The sequence below is a fragment of the Salvelinus fontinalis genome, chromosome 14 (genome assembly GCF_029448725.1).
Source record: "Salvelinus fontinalis isolate EN_2023a chromosome 14, ASM2944872v1, whole genome shotgun sequence".
Lineage (NCBI taxonomy): Eukaryota > Metazoa > Chordata > Actinopteri > Salmoniformes > Salmonidae > Salvelinus > Salvelinus fontinalis.
The window spans coordinates 39,889,651-39,911,487 of record NC_074678.1 but is presented as its reverse complement, the minus strand read 5'-3'; the positions used below and the strand labels follow the sequence as shown (position 1 = coordinate 39,911,487).

The 21,837-nt window shown below is 45.0% G+C and overlaps 1 pseudogene; it reads right to left on the bottom strand.

Moving 5' to 3' along the window:
• The window catches only part of LOC129869328 (disintegrin and metalloproteinase domain-containing protein 10-like), a 64,855-nt pseudogene that overhangs the window by 30,986 nt on the left and 12,032 nt on the right, over positions 1-21,837 (bottom strand).

Genomic DNA, 21,837 nt, shown 5'->3' with positions numbered 1-21,837 from the left:
ACACCAGCTTCAACGGTGTCCACTATGTTCTAACCCGAGAGTCACTAGAGCAGAGGGACGGTCCAGTGATCATTCGTCTCGTGGGGTAGGTGTGAGTATTTCATCATCTTCACTCTCACCAAAACCTTTTTAGTACCGGTTTCACTAGCTGGCTGTCACGTGTTGTTTCTACAGCTCTAGTGGACTTTTGACCAGGCCCTTGCCTCCTCCCTGAACATAACATCATACCCGCTCTCCTCTCAGTTTCTGGTTCAAGCGCTGGATAACTGACCACTGGGATCTGGCACAGTCACACGCATCACAGCACCCCTCACCATCACCGTGGGAACCCTGCACCAAGAAAGGCTCCCCTTCCTCATCATCCAGGCACCCGTACACAAACGCCACGACACCACCATCTCCTGGCCGAGGATAGAGATTATGGCCTGGTCACCCGGATGCCGGAAGACCTGCTTTCCTTTACCCTGTCATTCCACGTCGGTTAAGAGTCCTGTGGTTTCCCTCCAGGCCGACATCCGAGGTTTACCAGGATCTCCGGGAGGTTTTCTCCAGACTTGCGCCACCAGTGATTTATACTCTATGCCTATAGGCAGCAACCTCTAATGTGCTAGTGATGGATGTTTAACAGTCTAATGGTCTTGAGATCGAAGCTGTTTTTCAGTCTCTTGGTCCCAGCTTTGATGCACCTGTACTGACCTTGCCTTCTGGATGGTAGCGGGGTTAACAGGTCGTGGCTCGGGTGGTTGATGTCCTTGATGATCTTTTTGACCTTTCTGTGACATCGGGTGCTGTAGGTGTGCTGGAGGGTGGGTTGTTTTCCCCCGGTAATGCGTTGGGCAGATCGCAACTGTCTGTGGCTGAGGAGTACATCCAGGAGGCTGTCCAACAGGGTTCCTTCCGCCCATCCACATCCCCTGCGTCGGCTGGTTTCTTCTTTGTGGCCAAGATGGAGGGGGGTCTTCGTCCTTGTATTGACTACAGATGGCTCAATGCCATCACCACCAAGTACCGCTACCCCTTCCCATTGGTGCCGTCCGCCATTGAACACCTCCACAGGGCACAGTTTTTTACCAAGCTGGACCTGCGGAGTGCCTACAATTTGATCCGCATCCGGGAGGGGGATGAATGGAAGACGGCCTTCAGCACCCTTGTCGGGGCACTATGAGTTACACAATGTGCTTTCTATTTGGTGTTTTTTCAGTAACTGGTATTCATGTTCAGCTTTTCAGATGCAATATTGTTATTATGTTCGTTCCATGTTTAGCCAATGCTCTGTCGGTGTTCCAGACATTCGTGAACAAGGGGTTTCGGGACATGCTTGGGCGCCAGGTGGTCGTGTATATTGACGACATCTTGATCTACTCTGCCACCTTAGAGGAGCACATCGCCCACGTCCGGGTAGTCCTAGGACGCCTCCTGGATAACCATCTGTACATCAAAGCGGAGAAGAGCGAGTTCCATCAGGTCGCCATCTCCTTCTTGGGATATCGGATCAGCCTGCAGGGAGTAGTCATGGAGGAAAGGAAGGTAGAAGCGGTCAGGTCATGGCCAGTCCCAACCACCATTGAGACTACAACGATTTTTGGGGTTTGCCACCTCCTCATCAGGAACTTCAGCTCCATCGCCTCTCCGTTCACCTCTATCCTCAAAGGTGGTCCCCTTAAGTTGGCGTGGAATCCTGCAGCTGATGAGGCCTTTCACCTGCTGAAGAAGCGTTTCACCTCCGCCCCATTTCTGAAACACCCAGACCCTACGCTGCACTTCGTGGTGGAGGCGGACACCTCAGAAGTGGGCGTGGGGGCCGTTCTGTCATAGCGGCAAGGTAATCCACAAAAACTATATCCATGTGCATACTACTCTAAAAAACTGTCCCCTGCAGAGAGGAACTATGACGTGGGTGATCGGGAGCTCCTGGCAGTGAAGTTGGCATTAAAGGAGTGGAGACACTGGCTGGTGGGGGCCACAGACCTGTTTCTCACCCTCACCGACCATTGCAACTTGGAGTACATACAGACAGCGAGGCGTCTGAACCCACGCCAAGCAAGGTGGGCCCTTTTCTTTATTAGATTCATCTTCACCATGTCATACCGCCCAGGTTCAAAGAACATCAAAGCCGATGCCCTGTCCCTTCTCCACGATTTGGGAGAGGTCCCTGTCCTGAGTGGTCCCATCATACAGCCCTCCCAAATCGTTGCCCCCATACTCTGGGACATAGATGTGGACATCCGCTAATTTCTGTAGAGGGAACCCACACCATACCCCTCCGCACCGTACCCCTCCCATACAAAACAAGGGAGGCGTCTTACATGGAAAAATAAACAATATTGCCTGGTGGGTGATAACAAAGGAGTGCTAGATAAAGGGGAAGTAATCAGGGTAATGATAGAATCCAGGTGTGCCTGTTCCCGGAGCGCACCTACGTTCCCACGGAGGTAAGGGATTAGCTTTTGACCTGGGTGCACACATCCCTTGCCGCTGCACACCCAGGTATCACCCACACCACTCAATCCAGCTCCGTTAAGTACTGGTGACCCACCTTGGCACAGGACGTCGCCTGCTACGTCAACTCCTGCTCTGTATGTGCCCAAACCAAGTTTCCCCAGAAAGCTCCAGCAGGGAAACTTCTTCCCCTCCCCGTGCCTCAGTGGCCTTGGACCCATCTGTCAATAGATTTTGTCAATGATCTTCCCGTCTGATGGTTTCACCACTGTTATGGTTATTGTGGACAGATTCTCAAAATCCTGCCATTTTATCCCTCTCTCATATCTCCCTACCACTCTCCAGGTCCCTGAGGCACTGTTCCAGCAGGTCATCTGGCACTATGGCCTTCCGGAGGATATCGTCTCCAATCGTGGCCCTCAATTCACATCATGTGAGAAAGAGCAGGCGGAAACAATAGGCGGATTGCCACCACAGTGAGGCTCCCGTGTTCCATCCTGGTGATCGCGTCTGCCTCTCCATCAGGAACCTCCCGCTTCGTCTGCCCTGTCTGATGCTGATTCCCTGGTTTGTGTGGCCATTCAAGGTCCTCCGGGAAGGTCAACGAGGTAATTTACATATTACAACTCCCCACTAACTACCGGATCTCACCATGTTTTCATGTTTCCCTCCTCAGGCCGGTGGTTCCTGGTCCCCTGGCGGTTGCCGTCCCCCACGACACCCCTCCGCCTCCCTTGGACATCGAGGGGAGCCGTGCCTATGCCGTCAGATCACTCCTGGACTCCTGACGTCGTGGGGGTCAGCTCCAGTACCTGGTGGACTGGGAGGGGTACGGTCCAGAGGAGCGGTGCTGAGTTCCGGTGGCCGACATTCTAGATCCCCACATCATCTAAGAATTCCACCTTCGCTATCCGGACCGGCCTGCTCCTCGCACTTGGGGCCGTCCTCCTGGCCGGCGTCGTCCTGCGGTTGGAGCCGCGCGTCGGGGGGGAGGTACTGTCACCTGCTCCCGCTCCCCCTCTCCCTCTCCCTTTCCCTCTCCGGCACTCGATGTCGCCGGTCTACTAACCACCGGTTACTACGCACACCTGGCAACCCTCATTACGCACACATGCGTCCCATCATGAGGCACACCTGGATTCAATCATTACCGATTACTTCCCCTTTATCTAGCACTCCTTTGTTATCACCCACCAGGAAATATTGTTTATTTTTCCATGTAAGACCCCTCCCTATGTTTTTCGTCATTAAACTCACTAACTGCACTTGCTTCCTGACTCCCTGCATCTATGTTACAGGGCCGCAGTACATGTCATGTTGATATGATTTTCAGTTTGCTTCCATATGGTTGGTTTCACAATAGTCTCATCACAATAGTCTCATCAGGAAAAATAATCTAAAACAATTGCTATGTGTATTTACAATCCCCTTCTCCAAACGGATTACTCATTTACCTGTCTCTTATCAATAGCACTTATCAATTTATAAATTGATTATTTGTGTGGATAATGTTCTATATACAGATCTTTACAAGAAACCCACTGATTGTAACAGTTTGTTGAAGGCTGAAAAACAGTTTGCCCGACAGCCAATTCTGTCAAATCAAAAGAATTTGCAAAAAACAATCAAACTTCAACAGAAACATGGCTGAGATTCAAAGAAAATTCATTGAAAGGGGGTACAAAACATGGATGTTGAGAAAATCTAAAACAAAATCGAGACAAAAATAATAATTATTGAGTTCTCACTACGCGCTATTCAAAATGCTCTGAACAAATTACGGGAATCGTCCACAAATATTAGCACATTCTAAAATCCGATGACAGTATCGGTAATGTGTTTTCGCACCCTCCCTTGCTCCTATTCTCCCGGGGTAGAAATCTCAGAGATCAATTGGTAACCTCTGATTTACCACAACAAAATACCCCCCCACAAAGTCTCCTTGCGCCACCACCAGATAGATACCACAAGTGTAATGGCTGTGCTCAATGCAATGGCACTTACAAATGTTGATCCTTCAAAACCCCCCAAACAGAGAAACAGATCCCAATCAAAGGTGTTATCAAGTGCTCCACTAAGGCAGTTATTTATCTAATAACTTGTCGGTGTGGTAAAAATTATGTGGGCAAAATGAAGCGAGAACTAAAAGTAAGAATCTCTGAGCACCATAGCACAATTAGGTGCAAAAACGTGAGTACGCAGTTGTTGCCCACTTTTCGGATGTGAACCACCCTATTTCGTCCCTTCACTATATTGGCATCGGACACGTCGTGGCCTTCACAATTCTTTGTTAAAACGAGAGGCTGCCCGAATCTTTCATTTAAAGCCCCTCGCTCCCTTCGCTCTCAGAGTTCGATCTGAAGCCATTCCTGTGATTATTGTGTTTTTGCTATCCATTGTAACTAATATTGTGTTTGTAGGCCTATATGATGTAGCCTAATTGTATCTATGATCGTATGTTATTTATTCATGCTTTTTTATATGTACTATTGATATTTGTAAATCGACCAATGAAATCATGCCACGGCCGGCCATAATTACAAACACCTGCACGAGTCCTTTGAAACCCTATATAAACTGGTGACTGTGCTGTATGTCAGTATATCCCAATGAAGACAGCTTGGCTGTCGCAGCTGAGGAAATAAAAGATTGTATCGGCGCTCTTAGAGTGTGACGCTTTTCCTTTTCTTTTTTAAGAGGAAGTTATGTCACCAGACTCCCAGATCAATGTGTGACAATCTCTAATCCAGACCATCATACAGTATGTTCTGACCCACTGTTTACCATTGTTCCATTATGGGACGTTTCCACACAGACACTTAAATCACTGCCATACGGACATTTATTGCACAGCATCCCAGCCAGTCAGGCCGACGGCGGGTGGACAGGCAGGCTGTTTGGTGGGCGGGGCGGTGAGCCTTTGACCCAGTCAGTCCGCCAGTTACGCCAGAGTTCACTACAGGTCTCTGGGGCTGCAGGGACTGGGACTGTGTCATGTGCATGGGGGCTCACAGTCACACAAACACCCAGGGGAATCTATCCTGGAACAAGGACTTGGCTGCAGCCATCTTGGCAGCCCCAGCATAGTGCTGGGCATGGCAGTGGTGTTACTACATTCTGAAGGGTGTAGCTGGCACAGACTGTAGCTGAGGGCCTGTGGAGGGGAAGGCAGCCAAATAGCACTAGAACCTGTGTTGATATGCCCTTAGCATTGGGTTAACTTATGGGGCAGCTAGCGCTTACACCTGGCACACTGCTCTCTCCTAATCCCTGCCAGTGTGGTGCCACAGCACCTGTGTGGTCAGGAGAAGAGAGGGCTTGGCAGTTGGCACAGAAAAGGTGGGGTGTCTTTAACGCCTGAACGTTCAACATCAAAAGCTAAATTAATTAACTCATACTGAACATACCAAATGGAATTCCAACATGTCTCCAGTCATCTGACTGAATAACAGCATTGAACTTTTGACATTTATCTTTTATTCAATCTAACTAATCCTGAATAACATCAAACACTATTAGGATTGCTTTGATGTCTGGTTTATGTAGCAAAGCTTTAAATAACTTGTTTGACAGACAGTCAAGATCCAAAAGCTCTAAAGTTATCAATGGTTTTCATCAAATTCTGAAAGAAAACTATAATTCCCGAAAAGGAGTTCCGATATCGATAGACGGCAGGGAAGGCCTAAATATGTTGGACAATGGTTAACCCAATTGCAAATGACCCAACACAAGTTAGTGAGCTTTTGTCCAGATGTATCCGATATCGAGTAGTAACTCCAGTTCTGGACACAACTTCTGAGAACAAAGGTAAATAGAACGGATGGGGTTACTGAGAGACAGGGAAATCCTGATGCCTTATCTCTGGCATACTAATAGTACATAATGACGGCATCTAGCATGCTAGGGTTTCAAATGTACTGCACGTTCTCTGGATCATGAAACACAGAACAGGTCAGATGTGGCAGACTCCCTTCCCATTGAACCAACTCACAAATGGCAGACGGAAAGGGCGGAGGTTGCTTATCAGTCCAAAAATGAAATTAATTCTCTCTCCATTCCATAAATGGAAATTTGGAGTAAAAACTTTGGAAAGTATTTAGACACTGGGCTGAAAGGACAGACACTTCAAACCCCCTATACATAGACATGGATCCTATCTGGACAAGAGGAATACCTATGTAAGAATGCTGTTCATTGACTATAGCTCAGCCTTCAACACCATAGTACCCTCCAAGCTCATCATTAAGCTTGGGACCTGGGTCTGAACCCCGCCCTTTGCAACTGGGTCCTGGACTTCCTGATGGGCCACCCCCAGGTGGTGAAGGTAGGAAACAACACCTCCACTTCGCTGATCCTCAACTCACCGGCCCATAAGGGTGCGTGCTCAGCCCCTTCCTGTACACCCTGTTCACCCGTGACTGCGTGGCCAAGCACGCCTCCAACTCAATCATCAAGTTTGCAGACGACACAACAGTAGTAGGCCTGATTACCAAAAATGATGAGACAGCCTACAGGGAGGAGGTGAGGGCCCTGGAGGACCGGTGCTAGGAAAATAACCTCTCAATTAACATCAACAAAACAAAAGAGCTGATCGTGGACTTCAGGAAACAGTAGAGGGAGCACGCCTCTATCCACATCGACGGGACCGCAGTGGAGAAGGTGAATTTCCTCGGCGTACACATCACTGACAATCTGAAATGGTCCACCCACAAAGACAGTGTGGTGAAGAAGGCGCAACAGTGCCTCTTCAACCTCAGGAGGCTGAAGAAATTCAGCTTAGCCACTAAGACCCTCACAAATTTTTACAGATGCACAATTGACAGCATCCAGGCTGCATTATTTCAGGCTGCATCAACAGCCTGAAATAATCGCAGGGCTCTCCAGAGGGTGGTGCGATCTTCCCAACGCAACACCGGGGGCACACTGCCAACCCTCCAGGACACCTACAGTACAGCAACCGATGTCACAGGAAGGCCAAGCAGATCATCAAGGACATCAACCACCCGAGCCACGGCCTGTTCACCCACGCTACCACCCAGAAGGCGAGGTCATTACAGGTGTATCAAAGCTGAAACCGAGAGACTGAAAAACAGCTTCGATCTCAAGGCCATCCAACTGTTAAATAGCCATCACTAGCCGGCTACCACCCAGTTACTCAACCCTGCACCTTAGAGGCTGCTGCGCCATATACAGTTGAAGTCGGAAGTTTACATACACCTTAGCCAAATACATTTAAACTCAGTTTTTCACAATTCCTGACATTTAATACTAGTAATAATTCCCTGTCTTAGGTCAGTTAGGATTACCACTTTATTTTAAGAATGTGAAATGTCAGAATAATAGTAGAGAGAATGATAAATTTCAGCTTTTATTTCTTTCCCAGTGGGTCAGAAGTTTACATACACTCAATTAGTATTTGGTAGCATTGTCTTGAAATTGTTTAACTTGGGTCAAATGTTTTGGGTAGCCTTCCACAAGCTTCCCACAATAAGTTGGGTGAATTTTGGCCCATTCCTCCTGACAGAGCTGGTGTAACTGAGTCAGGTTTGTAGGATCCTTGTTCGCACACGCTTTTTCAGTTCTGCCCACAAATTTTCTATAGGATTGAGGTCAGGGCTTTGTGATGGCCACTCCAATACCTTGACATGTTGTCCTTAAGCCATTTTGCCACAACTTTGGAAGTATGCTTGGGGTCATTGGCCATTTGGAAGACCCATTTGCGACCAAGTTTTAACTTCCTGACTGATGTCTTGAGATGTTGCTTCAATATATCCACATAATTTTCCATCCTCATGATGCCATTTATTTTGTGAAGTGCACAAGCCCCTCCTGCAGCAAAGCACCCCCACAACATGATGCTGCCACCCCGTGCTTCACGGTTGGAATGGTGTTCTTCGGCTTGCAAGCGCCCCCCTTTTTCCTCCAAACATAACGATGGTCATTATGGCCAAACAATTCTATTTTTGTTTCATCAGACCAGAGGACATTTCTCCAAAAAGTACGATATTTGTCCCCATGTGTAGTTGCAAACCATAGTCTGGCTTTTTATGGCGGTTTTGGAGCAGTGGCTTCTTCCTTGCTGAGCAGCCTTTCAGGTTATGTAGATATAGAACTCATTTTACTGTGAATATAGATACTTTTGTACTTGTTTCCTCCAGCATCTTCACAAGGTCCTTTGCTGTTGTTCTGGGATTGATTTGCACTTTTCACACCAATGTACGTTCATCTCTAGGAGACAGAACGTGTCTCCTTCCTGAGCGGTATGACGGCTGCGTGGTAACATGGTGTTTATACTGGCATACTATTGTTTGTACAGATGAACGTGGTACCTTCAGACGTTAGGAAATTGCTCCCAAGGATGAACCAGACTTGTGGAGGTCGACAATTTTTTTTCTGAGGTCTTGATTTCTTTTGATTTTTCCATGATGTCAAGCAAAGAGGCACTGAGTTTGAAGATAGGTCTTGAAATACATCCACAGGTACACCTCCAATTCACTCAAATGAAATCAATTAGCCTATCAGAAGCTTCTAAAGCCATGACATCATTTTCTGGAATTTTACAAGCTGGTTAAAGGCACAGTCAACTTAGTGTATGTAAACTTCTGACCCACTGGAATAGTGATACAGTGAATGATAAGTGAAATAATCTGTCTGTAAACAATTGTTGGAAAAATTACTTGTGTCATGCACAAAGTAGATGTCCTGACCGACATGCCAAAACTATAGTTTGTGAACAAGAAATTTGTGGAGTGGTTGAATAAACAAGTTTTAATGACACCAACCTAAAGTGTATATAAACTTCCGACTATTATTCGGACATTTCACATTCTTAAAATAAAGTGGTGATCCTAACTGACCTAAAACAGGGAATATTTACTTGGATTAAATGTCAGGAATTGTGCAAAACTGAGTATAAATTTATTTGGCTAAGGTGTATGTAAACTTCTGACTTCAACTGTATATATTCTTAATTCCAGTATTTTACTTTTAGATTTGTGTGTATTGTTGTGAATTGTTAGATACTACTGCCCTGTTGAAGCTAGGAACACAAGCAATTCGCTACATGCACAATAACATCTGGGTTCACATTTCTTTAGACCAATCACCTGAGCCACAACAGCTTCAACGCTCTTGAACTTCCTGTAGTAGAAGTGGTCGGCAGGGAGATAGAGCAGGCAGCTGGTTTTAGAATTGTCCGATGTTCTCTTCGACCTGGACACCGGAACTTCCTGTTGAAGTCACATGAGATGGTAGTCACTAGATAGCCATGCTCAAAATGACAAAATAGTAGTTTAGTCATAACCTTTCAACAAGAACATGAGCTATTTAGCTTTACGGCCTTGTGCATTCTCACACCACCACAAATGTATGGTTATTAACCTTTTGGGCAACGCTAAGGTTTGTTGTTAAAATTACATTGTCCGGTAAAAAAAAAAAGGCAATACGTCTGCCACATAGACAGAGGGCCAGTCACCCGTGGGAACGTGTTTGAGGGGAGAGAACGGGTTCGGCAGGATGGAAAATTCCTCATGGAACAACATCTGCTCAATCCATTTTATAGCTAATCTCAAAATAAAGGAAATTATGTATGTTTCCAAGCATGTGGCTATAAATAACTTTACATGATGTTCTGTATATGTTCAAATCTCCCTGTACCCATTGTTGATCAAGATATAGGGACCATAACCAAACTAGCCTCATGCCTTAGAGACAATGGCCTGCCTATAATAGATTATTCATGGAGCTGACACGCAAAGTCATACCTGCTGTTTATTTAATCAATTTACAGGGTAGCTTATAGCTCTAAACATAATATGACCTGCAATAGCTACTGTATCTGCAGATCATCTACAGAGGAGAAACAATCAAATCAATACTAAACTCAGCAAAAAAAGAAACGTCCCTTTTTCAGGACCCTGTCTTTCAAAGATAATTCGTAAAAATCCAAATAACTTCACAAATCTTCATTGTAAAGGGTTTAAACACTGTTTCCCATGCTTGTTCTATAAACCATAAACAATTAATGAACATTCACCTGTGGAACGGTCGTTAAGACACTAACAGCTTACAGACGGTCGCAGATATGAAAACTTAGGACACTAAAGAGGCCTTTCTACTGACTCTGAAAAACACCAAAATTAAGATGCCCAAGGTTCCTGCTCATCTGCGTTAACATGCCTTAGGCACGTTGCAAGGAGGCATGAGGACTGCAGATGTGGCCAGGGCAATAAATTGCAAAGTTTGTACTGTGAGACGCCTAAGACAGCGCTACAGGGAGACAGGACGGACAGCTGATCGTCCTCGAAGTGGCAGACCACGTGTAACAACACAAGCACAGAATCGGTACATCCGAACATCACACCTGCGGGACAGGGACTGGATGACGGGTTTGTGCCTGTAGGCCTGTTGTAGGCAGGTCCTCACCAGACATCACCGGCAACAACATTGCCTATGGGCAAAAACCCACCATCGCTGGACCAGACAGGACTGGCAAAAAGTGCTCTTCACTGACGAGTCGCGGGTTTGTCTCACCAGGGGTGATGGTCGGATTCGTGTTTATCGTCGAAGGAATGAACATTACACCAAGGCCTGTACTCTGGAGCGGGATCGATTTGGAGGTGGAGGATCCGTCATGGTCTGGGGTGGTGTGTCACAGCATCATCGGACTGAGCTTGTTGTCATTGCAGGCAATCTCAACACTGTGCGTTACAGGGAAGACATCCTCCTCCCTCATGTGGTACCCTTCCTGCAGGTTCATCCTGACATGACCCTCCAGCATGACAATGCCCCCAGCCATACTGCTCATTCAGGGACACATTATTCAATTTCTGTTAGTCACATATCTGTGGAACTTGTTCAGTTTATGTCTCAGTTGTTGAATCTTGTTATGTTCATGAATATATTTACACATGTTAAGTTTGTTGAAAATAAACGCTGTTGACAGTGAGAGGACGTTTCTTTTTTTGCTGAGTTTATGTGGGCACTCTTTTCTCTTATCTTTTATCTTACCTGTCATTTTATCATGAGTTCTGTCAAACACTACGCCATAATGGTGCCAATACTAGTACCAAACACTGTGTGTGTGTGTGTGTGTGTGTGTGTGTGTGTGTGTGTGTGTGTGTGTGTGTGTGTGTGTGTGTGTGTGTGTGTGTGTGTGTGTGAGAGAGGTGATGTCTGGCCTACTTTATTAGGTCTGAGGCTTTGGGCAAGCCGCTGCAGACGCTCTGCACCACAGAACCCGTCATGGCTGCTTCCATTGGGAGGATAATCTGTGTGGATTGTTATCCCTGCTCTGCTGACGAGTATTTTTCTCTGCTCATACAGGTAAAATACAGTAGTAAAAGCCTTGTGCACCAATTTGGTTAAAAAAAAATACACTGCTCAAAAAAATAAAGGGAACACTTAAACAACACAATGTAACTCCAAGTCAATCACACTTCTGTGAAATCAAACTGTCCACTTAGGAAGCAACACTGATTGACAATAAATTTCACATGCTGTTGTGCAAATGGAATAGACAAAAGGTGGAAATTATAGGCAATTAGCAAGACACCCCCAAAAAAGGAATGATTCTGCAGGTGGTGACCACAGACCACTTCTCAGTTCCTATGCTTCCTGGCTGATGTTTTGGTCACTTTTGAATGCTGGCGGTGCTCTCACTGTAGTGGTAGCATGAGACGGAGTCTACAACCCACACAAGTGGCTCAGGTAGTGCAGTTCATCCAGGATGGCACACCAATGCGAGCTGTGGCAAAAAAGGTTTGCTGTGTCTGTCAGCGTAGTGTCCAGAGCATGGAGGCACTACCAGGAGACAGGCCAGTACATCAGGAGACGTGGAGGAGGCCGTAGGAGGGCAACAACCCAGCAGCAGGACCGCTACCTCCGCCTTTGTGCAAGGAGGTGCACTGCCAGCGCCCTTCAAAATGACCTCCAGCAGGCCACAAATGTGCATTTGAGATGGGGTTAAGATGTACATCTTAACAGAAATGTGCAACACATATACAGCCTCTTGAAGTTTTCACAAAAAATGCATGTTTCTGCCTTAATTCATCACGGTTCTTCAGGGTATCAAATACAAATGAATTTTTTATTTATCTAAATGTAACCTTTATTTAACTAGGCAAGTCAGTTAAGAACAAATTATTATTTACAATGATGGCCTACCAGAAGGCAAAAGGCCTCCTGCGGGGACTGGGGCCTGGGATTAAAAACATTTTTTTTTTTAACTAAATAAATATAGGACAAAACACACATCACAACAAGAGAGACAACACAACAGGACATAAAGAGAGACCTAAGACAACAACATAGCAAGGCAGCAACACATGACAACACAGCATGGTAGCAACACAAAATAACAACAACATGGCAGCAACACAACATGGTAGCAGCGCAAAACATGGTACAAACATTATTGGGCACAGACAACAGCACAAAGGTCAAGAAGGACCTTTAATAGAATGTGACTGGCAGAACGGGTGTTGTATGTGGAGGATGAGGGCTGCAGTAGATATCTCAGATAGGGGGGAGTGAGGCCTAAGAGGGGTTTATAAATAAGCATCAAACACATTGACTTTCTAATTTGCAACTAGCAACTCAATTCGTAATATTTATCTTGATTGTACACTGATGTTTTCCCGTAAAAGCAAAGACTCTTTCTAACAACTGCAGCAATCTGAATTCCTATCAAACAGTCATTGCAGTAGGCCAAAGGTAAGGGGCCTTGTACTATGTTCTACTCCTCCATTTAAGCGTAGGAGGTGGTCACATGATTGTGGATAATCCACCAGTATTGGCCCTAATATGATGTTGTGTAAAATCAACACACTGATGACCGGCACACCCACTAGTCTAGGTTAATGGAGGCTGGATTGCTGAAATATAAGCCATGGCCAGAGAAGGTTAATGACTCACTGTATGTGTTGGCGTGTGTGGACACCTGAAACATCAAACAGCATTTCCTCTCTGGCAGGAAGCAGTGAACATGTGTTTGTAGTGTTGAAATACGAGTTGCACAGCTACTTTTTATCAATAAGGACCTAAATTACTAATAACTGGCTTGGTAGATAATAGCAGTTGTGTTTCCTGATAACTTCATGTACACAACAGACTGGATGACATGGAAAATCTCCAAGTTGTATACAGAGATCTGGAATATACTCCATGTCTCATGAGGCTAATACTTACTATTATCAACTACAAAGGTGCAAAGGTCATGTGGTTTCCCTGAACCACAATCAATTGTCTGAATTTGAATTAGAACTCAGGGACCATGAACCCTCAGAACTTTTTTAAATAATTGAGTAGCCATGCTGTCAAGGGCGACATTTTGTTTCCATAAATTGATGCATACAGGTAACTGCCAAAATAAAGAAAACAACATAGTGTCAAATCAAATCAAGGTAGGGGTAAAGTGACTATGCATTGATAATAAGCAGCTAGTAGCAGCAGTGTAAAAACAAAGAAGGGGGGGTTGTCAATGTAAATAGTCCAAGTGGCCATTTGATTAATTGTTCAACAGTCTTATTGCTTGGGTCTTTGACAATTTTTTGGGACCTTCCTCTGACACTGCCTAGTATATAGGTCCTGGATGGCAGAAAGCTTGACCCCAGTGAGGGGACCCATGCCAAATAATTTCAGTCTCCTGAGGGGGAAAAGGTGTTGTCGTGCCCTCTTCACAACTGTCTTGATGTGTTTGACCATGATACATGATAGTTTGTTGGTGATGTGAACACCAAGGAACTTGAAACACTCGACCCGCTCCACTACAGCCTGTTGATGTGAATGGGGGCATGTTCGTCCCTCCTTTTCCTGTAGTCCACGATCAGCTCCTTTGTCTTGCTCACGTTGAGGGAGAGGTTGTTATCCTGGCACCACACTGCCAGGTCTCTGACCTCCTCCCTATAGGCTGTCTCATCATTGTCAGTGATCAGGCCTACCACTGTTGTGTCATTAGCAAACGTAATGATGGTGTTGGAGTTGTGCTTGGCCACGCAGTCGTGGGTGAACAGGGAGTTCAGGAGGGACTGAGCACGCACCCCTGAGGGGCCCCAGTGTTGAGGATCAGTGTGTCAGATGTGTTGTTGCCTACCCTTACCACCTGGGGGCGGCCCATCAGGAAGTCCAAGTCCAGGTGTTTAGTCCCAAGGTCCTGGGCTTAGTGATGAGCTTTGTGGGCACTATGGTTTTGAACGCTGACTCATTAAAGAAAATATCTTCGTCCAGTGATCGCTGTTCTGATATCCAGAAGTTTTTTCGGTTATAAGAGACTGTAGCAGCAACATTATGTACAAAATAAGTTACAAACAACGCAAAAAAAATATATAAAAATAGCACAGTGGTTTAGGAGCCCGTACAACGGCAGCGATCCCCTCCGGCGCCATTATAATAGGTCGTTAGGCCACCACAAGCTAGAACAGCTTCAATGCACCTTGGCATAGATTCTACAAGTGTCTGGAACTCTATTGAAAGGACCTTTCTTCTTAGCTGACATATGGAATTGTTTTAAGATGGTCAAACTGTGGATCATTTAGCTATTTGTTTTGCATTTCAGAACCCCTTTAGGTATAATATATATACAATGGGCTCCAAAATTACTGGCACCCCTGACTGGCAATGCACAAACAATCCTTAAAAAAATAGAAACAATATAATTATAGAGATAAACTCAAAATACCAACTTGTGAAAAATACTGTACTTTATTAATGTTTCAATGGAACCCACCAAAAGCATTTATTGATTTAATTAAAAATCAATGTCCTCCAAATCAAGGTTTCACAATTAATGGCACCCTTAAATATTATTGTAAATAACATATACCAAAATTAAACCAGGAATTATATTCCACTTATTTAAGTTTATCTAAGTGTTAAGGAACTATATTGAGCCATTACATCACTTCCTTTTTCACGATGGTATAAAAATGAGTTAACACGCATCAATATCCGTTTGTCATCCAACACCATGAAGAAAAGAACTGGCCGTTCAGAAGGGACAGATGGTCGTAGACCTTCATAAATCTGGTGATGGCTACAAGAAGATCCACAAACGATTGAATATATGACTGAGCACTGTCAGGGCAATTGTTAAAAAATTCAAAAGATATGGAACAGTTTAAATCCTCACGGGTAGAGGACGCAAATGCATTTTGCCCCCCAGGATAGGGAGGAGGATCATGAGAGAAGCAACAAAATTCCCAAGAATCACTGTGAAAGAATTGCAGGCCTTGGTGGTGTCTTGGGGTCACCAGGTTTCAAAAAGCACCATCAGACACCACCTCCACAACCACAGGCTCTTTGGAAGGGTTGCCAGAAGAAAGCCCTTAATGACCCCAAGACACAGACGCAAGCGCTTGGAGTTTGCCAAACGTCATTAAAATTATGATTGGAAGAAGGTGCTCTGGTCAGATGAGACCAAAATTGAACGTGGTCAGATACAGCATCGGCATGTTTGGCGTCGAAACAGAGATGCATACAAGGACAGGTACCTCATACTGACGGTGAAATATGGAGGTGGGTCAGTGATGTTTTGGGGCTGTTTTAATTCAAGAGGTCCAGGGGCACTGGTTAAGATTGATGGCATAATGAATTCCACCAAGTATCAGGCAATTTTGTCTGACAATCTGGTTGCCTCTGCCAGAAGGCTGGGACTTGGCCGTAGGTGGACTTTCCAACAAGACAATGACCCAAAACAGACCTCAAGATCCACACAGAAATGGTTCTGTGACAACAAAATCAATGTTCTGCCATGGCCATCTCAGTCGCCGGTCCTCAATCCAATCGAAAACCTGTGGGCTGAGTTGAAGAGGGCAGTTGATAAGCGCAAACCCAAGAATGTGAAGGATCTTGAAAGGATCTGCATAGAGGAATGGTCCAAAATCCCTCCAAATGTGTTCCTTAACCTTGTCAAACATTACAGGAAAAGACCATGCTGTTGTCCCTGCCAGAGGTGGTGGCACTAAGTACTAAATGAGGAGTGCCAATAATTATAAAACCTTGATTTTGGTGAAATGTATTTTGTATTAAATAATTTGATGATTTTGGTGGGTTCCATTGAAACATTAATAATGTACAGTATTTCTCACATGTTGGTATTTTGAGTTTCTCTATAATTAAATTGTTTCTATTTTTTAAAGTATTGTTTGTGCATTGCCAGTCAGGGGTGCCAGTAATTTTGGAGCCCACTGTATATATATATATATATATATATATATATATATATATATATATATATATATATATATATATATATATATATATATATATGACAAAATATTGAATTTGGCCTTTACTGCAATAGCCCAGCAAAAACACATTGAATAACACATTAACAAATGGCAAAAAAGACTGTAAAAGGTTTTGAAGTGTCTGAAATATAAGAAAGCTCCGTAAATATGGTATATTTTTTGTACACATACAGTATTTAACCCCTTTTTTGAGGAGGCACAAAACTACCTTCATACTTCCATACATATTTTAAAACCGGTACCGGTTACCTTCAGACGATTCCTGTGACACTTATGGGGGTTGTAGAGTAAAATGGAGACCTCCGTTGTGTTCGTGTTCGTGAGATTCTCCCCTTTTTTTGTCAAAATAGTTCGTAGGTCAAACGGTTCGGACGTTAGGGGGAAAAGGTGTTGTCGTGCCCCCTTCACAACTGTCTTGGTGTGTTTGGACCATGATAATTTGTTGGTGATGTGGACACCAAGGAACCTCTCAAGCTCTGTCCGGTTGGATGGGGAGCGTTGCTGCACAACTATTTTCAGGTCTCTCCAGAGATGTTCGATCGGGTTCAAGTCCGGACTCTGGCTGGACCATTCAAGGACATTCAGAGACTTGTCCCAAACCCACTCCTGCATTGTCTTGGCTGTGTGCTTAGGGTCATTGTCCTGTTGGAAGGTGAACCTTCGCCCCAGTCTGTGGTCCTGAGCGCTCTGGAATCGGATTTCATCAAGGATCTCTCTGTACTTTGCTCCGTTCATCTTTTCCTCGATCTTGAATAGTCTCCCAGTACCTGCTGCTGAAAAACATCCCCACATCATGATGCTGCCACCACCATGCTTCACTGTAGAGATGGTGCCAGGTTTTCTCCAGACGTGATGCTTGGCATTCAGGCCAAAGAGTTAAATCTCAGTTTCATCAGACCAGAGAATCTTGTTTCTTATGGTCTGAGAGTTTTTAGGTGCATTTTGGCAAACCCCAAGTGGGCTGTCATGTGCCTTTTACTGAGGAGTGGCTTCCGTCTGGCCACTCTACCATAAAGGCCTGATTGGTGGAGTGCTGCAGAGATGATTATCCTTCTGGAAGGTTCTCCCATCTGTCAGAGTGACCATCAGGTTCTTGGTCACCTCCCTGACCAAGGCTCTTCTCCCCCGATTGCTCAGTTTGGCCGGGTAGGCAGCTCTAGGAAGAGCCTTGGTGGTTCCAAACTTTCTCCATTCAAAAATCATGGAGGCCACTGTGTTCTTGGGGACCTTCAATGCTGCAGAAATGTTTTGGTACCCTTTCCCATATCTGTACCTCGACACAATCCGGTCTCGGAGCTCTACGGACAATTCCTTCCACCTCATGGCTTGGTTTTTGCTCTGACATGCACTGTCAATTGTGGGACCTTATATAGACAGGTGTGTGCCTTTCCAGATCATGTCCAATCAATTGAATGTACCACAGGTGGACACCAATCAAGTTGTAGAAACATCTCAAGGATGATCAATGGAAACAGGATGCACCTGAGCTCAATTTCGAGTCTCATAGCAAAGGGTCTGAACAATTATGTAAATAAGGTATTCTGTTTGTTATTAAAAAAAATATATATATTTTTTTTGATTAAGGCTGTAACGTAACAAAATGTGGAAAAAGTCAAGAGGTCTGAATACTTTCCGAAGGCACTGTGCATCTGTATGACATAACAATAATCACTTTAACATGTGATATCCTGGATTTCTGCCATGTTAATAATTGGCGACCCAGACTGGAGGGCTGACAGAGGAAGACCCGATTGTTGAACCGTGGAGGACTGAGAAAATACTACTGCCAGGCTGCCGCCTGGGCGACCTGTCGCTCCATCAAACACTCGTGATTGGGTCACACCATTCTGCTGAGGCACCTATGACCAATGAGAGTTGTTGGCTCTATAGATGGCATGGGTGGGGATGTTGGACTGGGGAGAGGGGGAGGGGGTTAAATGCCGGGCGTTGACCCATTGACCCTGAGCCTCAGAGATGAAGAGTTGGGCTCTCTCTCAACTATGCATGCGTGGGGAGACAAAAATAAGCAAACGCTCTAGAAGTTTCTGGACCGTGCAGCCAAACTCTTAAAAAAAGGCATAGTTCTTTGCCAACTTAAATAACTAAACTCAATCTGTCTCACTGCAGTAGAGAAATATCCCATACATAGTTTAAACAGCCTATTACACAGCCTATTGTAACGTGCACGTTTGAAAAGTACTACATCCATCATAAAAACCATAGCTGGATTTCCTGTTCGGTTTACCTGAAGATCAAACCAATTCAGGACTAAAAGGGTATTCCATAAAACGTCCACTGAGACGCTGCCATACTCAGCCACAGAGTACATCAGAACCCCCAGTCACCAGATATATTTTTTAGAGTTAATGTTAAATCCTATAGGAGAACTTGGCCACATGTGCTAATTTAAAAGTTATGTCAAAGTAACAGAGTAATTTGCTAAAAGTAGCCACCCTTAGACGTCATCCTTGGTGGGCTTAAAGTCATGTCATCAACCCGGGCCAGGAGAAGACATTTACATTTACATTTAAGTCATTTAGCAGACGCTCTTATCCAGAGCGACTTACAAATTGGTGCATTCACCTTATGATATCCAGTGGAACAACCACTTTACAATAGTGCATCTAACTCTTTTAAGGGGGGGGGGGGGTTAGAAGGATTACTTTATCCTATCCTAAGACCTTGTGGGGGTGTTGCAAGCGTGGTCACGGGGGGTATTTCCCAACACAGATTCTTTCCGCAAAAACCTCCATGAAGGGACTGAAATCAGTCTTCGATGCTGGATGAAATGCAACAGCTGTTTTTTTACAACACACATTTTAGTCATTTAGGAGACACTCTTATCCAGAGTGACTTCATACATTTCTCATACTTTTTTTTATTTTGTTCATACTAGTCCCCCATGGGAGTTGAACCCACAACCCTGGTGTTGCAAGCTCCATGCTCTACCAACTGAGCTACACAGGACTGCAATATGAACAATGTGTGAAAGCACTGTGTGAGGGCTGCCCATCTTTTGAATCGATCTTTAAGCAAAAATTATTTCACACATCTGGAATACATATGCTTCACTGATGTTTTTGTTTCGTTCTTCACCTACAAGCAGAACTAGAGACTTTGTCAATCTGCTTGCTTGCAGGGTGTTGGCGGGGATGTCTAAGTATGTTTTCATGAGTGAGCCTCTTAACTAATGATACCCAGAGCGGAAGGAGAGCTGGCAGGCTGAATGACAGAGCCCCAGCGAGCATGACAAATGCTCAATAGTGATCCTTCTCTCACACCAAGGTGGTGTGACTTCAAAAGAGAGGTCACGTGACCAGGGTTTACCATGGAGAGCTCACACACAGACACAGTCGGACACTCCTCTCTCTGATATTGTTTAAATGTGGGTTGTCTGCCAGGACTCTACACAGCATGGGGACCTGTCAGTACTAGCCTGTGCCCACCGCTCTATCTCCTCCCTGGAGGAGACGCACGGGCACATACACACACACTTCAAAAGACTACTCTTATCAAAGCCATTGGAGATAACCTCAATGCTTTATAACCCCACGGGTGGTAAAACTTCTTCCTTCTTCCTTCATAACATTGTTATGAGCTCGGTCTTCATGGAGTAAATTTATGTGACACACATCTCATGTACCATGACTTCCTGAGTGGTGCAGCAGTCTAAGGCACTGCATCTCAGTGCTAGAGGTGTCACTACAAACCCAGGTTTGATTCCAGGCTGTATCACAACTGGCCGTGATTGGGTGTCCCATAGGGCTGTGCACAATTGGCCCAGTGTCGTCTGGGTTAGGGTTTGGCTGGGGTGGGCTGTCATTGTAAATAAGAGTTTGTTCTTAACTGACTTGCCGAGTTGGCTAAATAAATAAAAAGTCCTAATAATTAGTCAGACAGTCTGTTGATAAAAGTAATGTTAGTAAGATGTTAAACAGACAGTCTGTCTGCCTGGATTGCTGTTCCTAACGACCTATTTACAAACAAACCTATGTGTATGTGCATGTGTAGCAAAAGATGACAGTTTTGCTACAGTTGTTTATTGGGGGGATACAAAAAGCTTGAGAAACCAGTGGGTTGTGCTTTGTGTGCGTAATATAGTTTTAGGAAGCTAACCTCTTTCCTGGAATTCATCTTACACTGAAACACACACAAGCACACGTTAAATAGGATGACGGCTCTTTCCAATGAGTGCCATCTGGCCAAACCTCTCTAGTAAGGCCCTCTCAGCCCTCTCAGAGGCCCTCTACCCAGCTCAAAGGGTTCCCAGGCTTGGGAGGAAGGTCACCTGACACTGCATCATCTTAGGTTTTTATTTTCTTTGGCTGGAGCTCTGAGTGAGTCTCCACCTCTTCCCACACCCCAGAGCATAAGAGGACTCTGTTAACCCGTTACCCCCTGTCTGCTCTGAACAGCACAGTGCATGACTGGATCAGTGACCCACGGTAACCCCAGCCTACAGCCTGCTGGTTTAAAACTGGGTTAGGATAAAAGGAGAGATAGGGAACAATAGACAGCCATTAGTCTGGCCCTCGTGCAGGATCCTCTCTGTTTTCATCAATGCCATGGTCTGCTCTGGTCTGGTAAGGAGGTGTCAGGCCATGGCATTGAGCGTTGGTCCATTTCATCTGACCATGATGTCATACAATATGTCAGCTTGACCTTTGGTAATGAGGTCATGGTCTGATTATAGCTTTATATTAATTTCCTCATTCCAAAAATGAGGAAGGGTGTATACATACCCATGCGACACAATGGCAGATATATTTTGAGAATCGTTTGTAATAGACCATATCATTTTGAGGGAGCAATATAGCAATTGATATACATTTAAGAAGAACACTCATTAGATGTTCAACAATCCTCTTACCTATGTCGTCCTCATGGTAGATGATTGAGTGGTGTTGTGAGGGCTGGCTGGTGTATCTGTGGATGGGCTCTACATGATACGCTCCATTGGCTGTAAGGATGGAACCCTCAAACTGGCCCTGGATGACAGAGCCGTGGCAGGAGGAACCCCTCTCATCTGGTAAGAGACAGACAGGTGGGAGTTAGTGAGAGATGGAGTGGGGAGAGAGATAGAGAAAGGCAGGCAGATTGTATTTTTGAGGGGAGGCAGGCTACAGTATGTTGGATTATGATGCCACGAGGC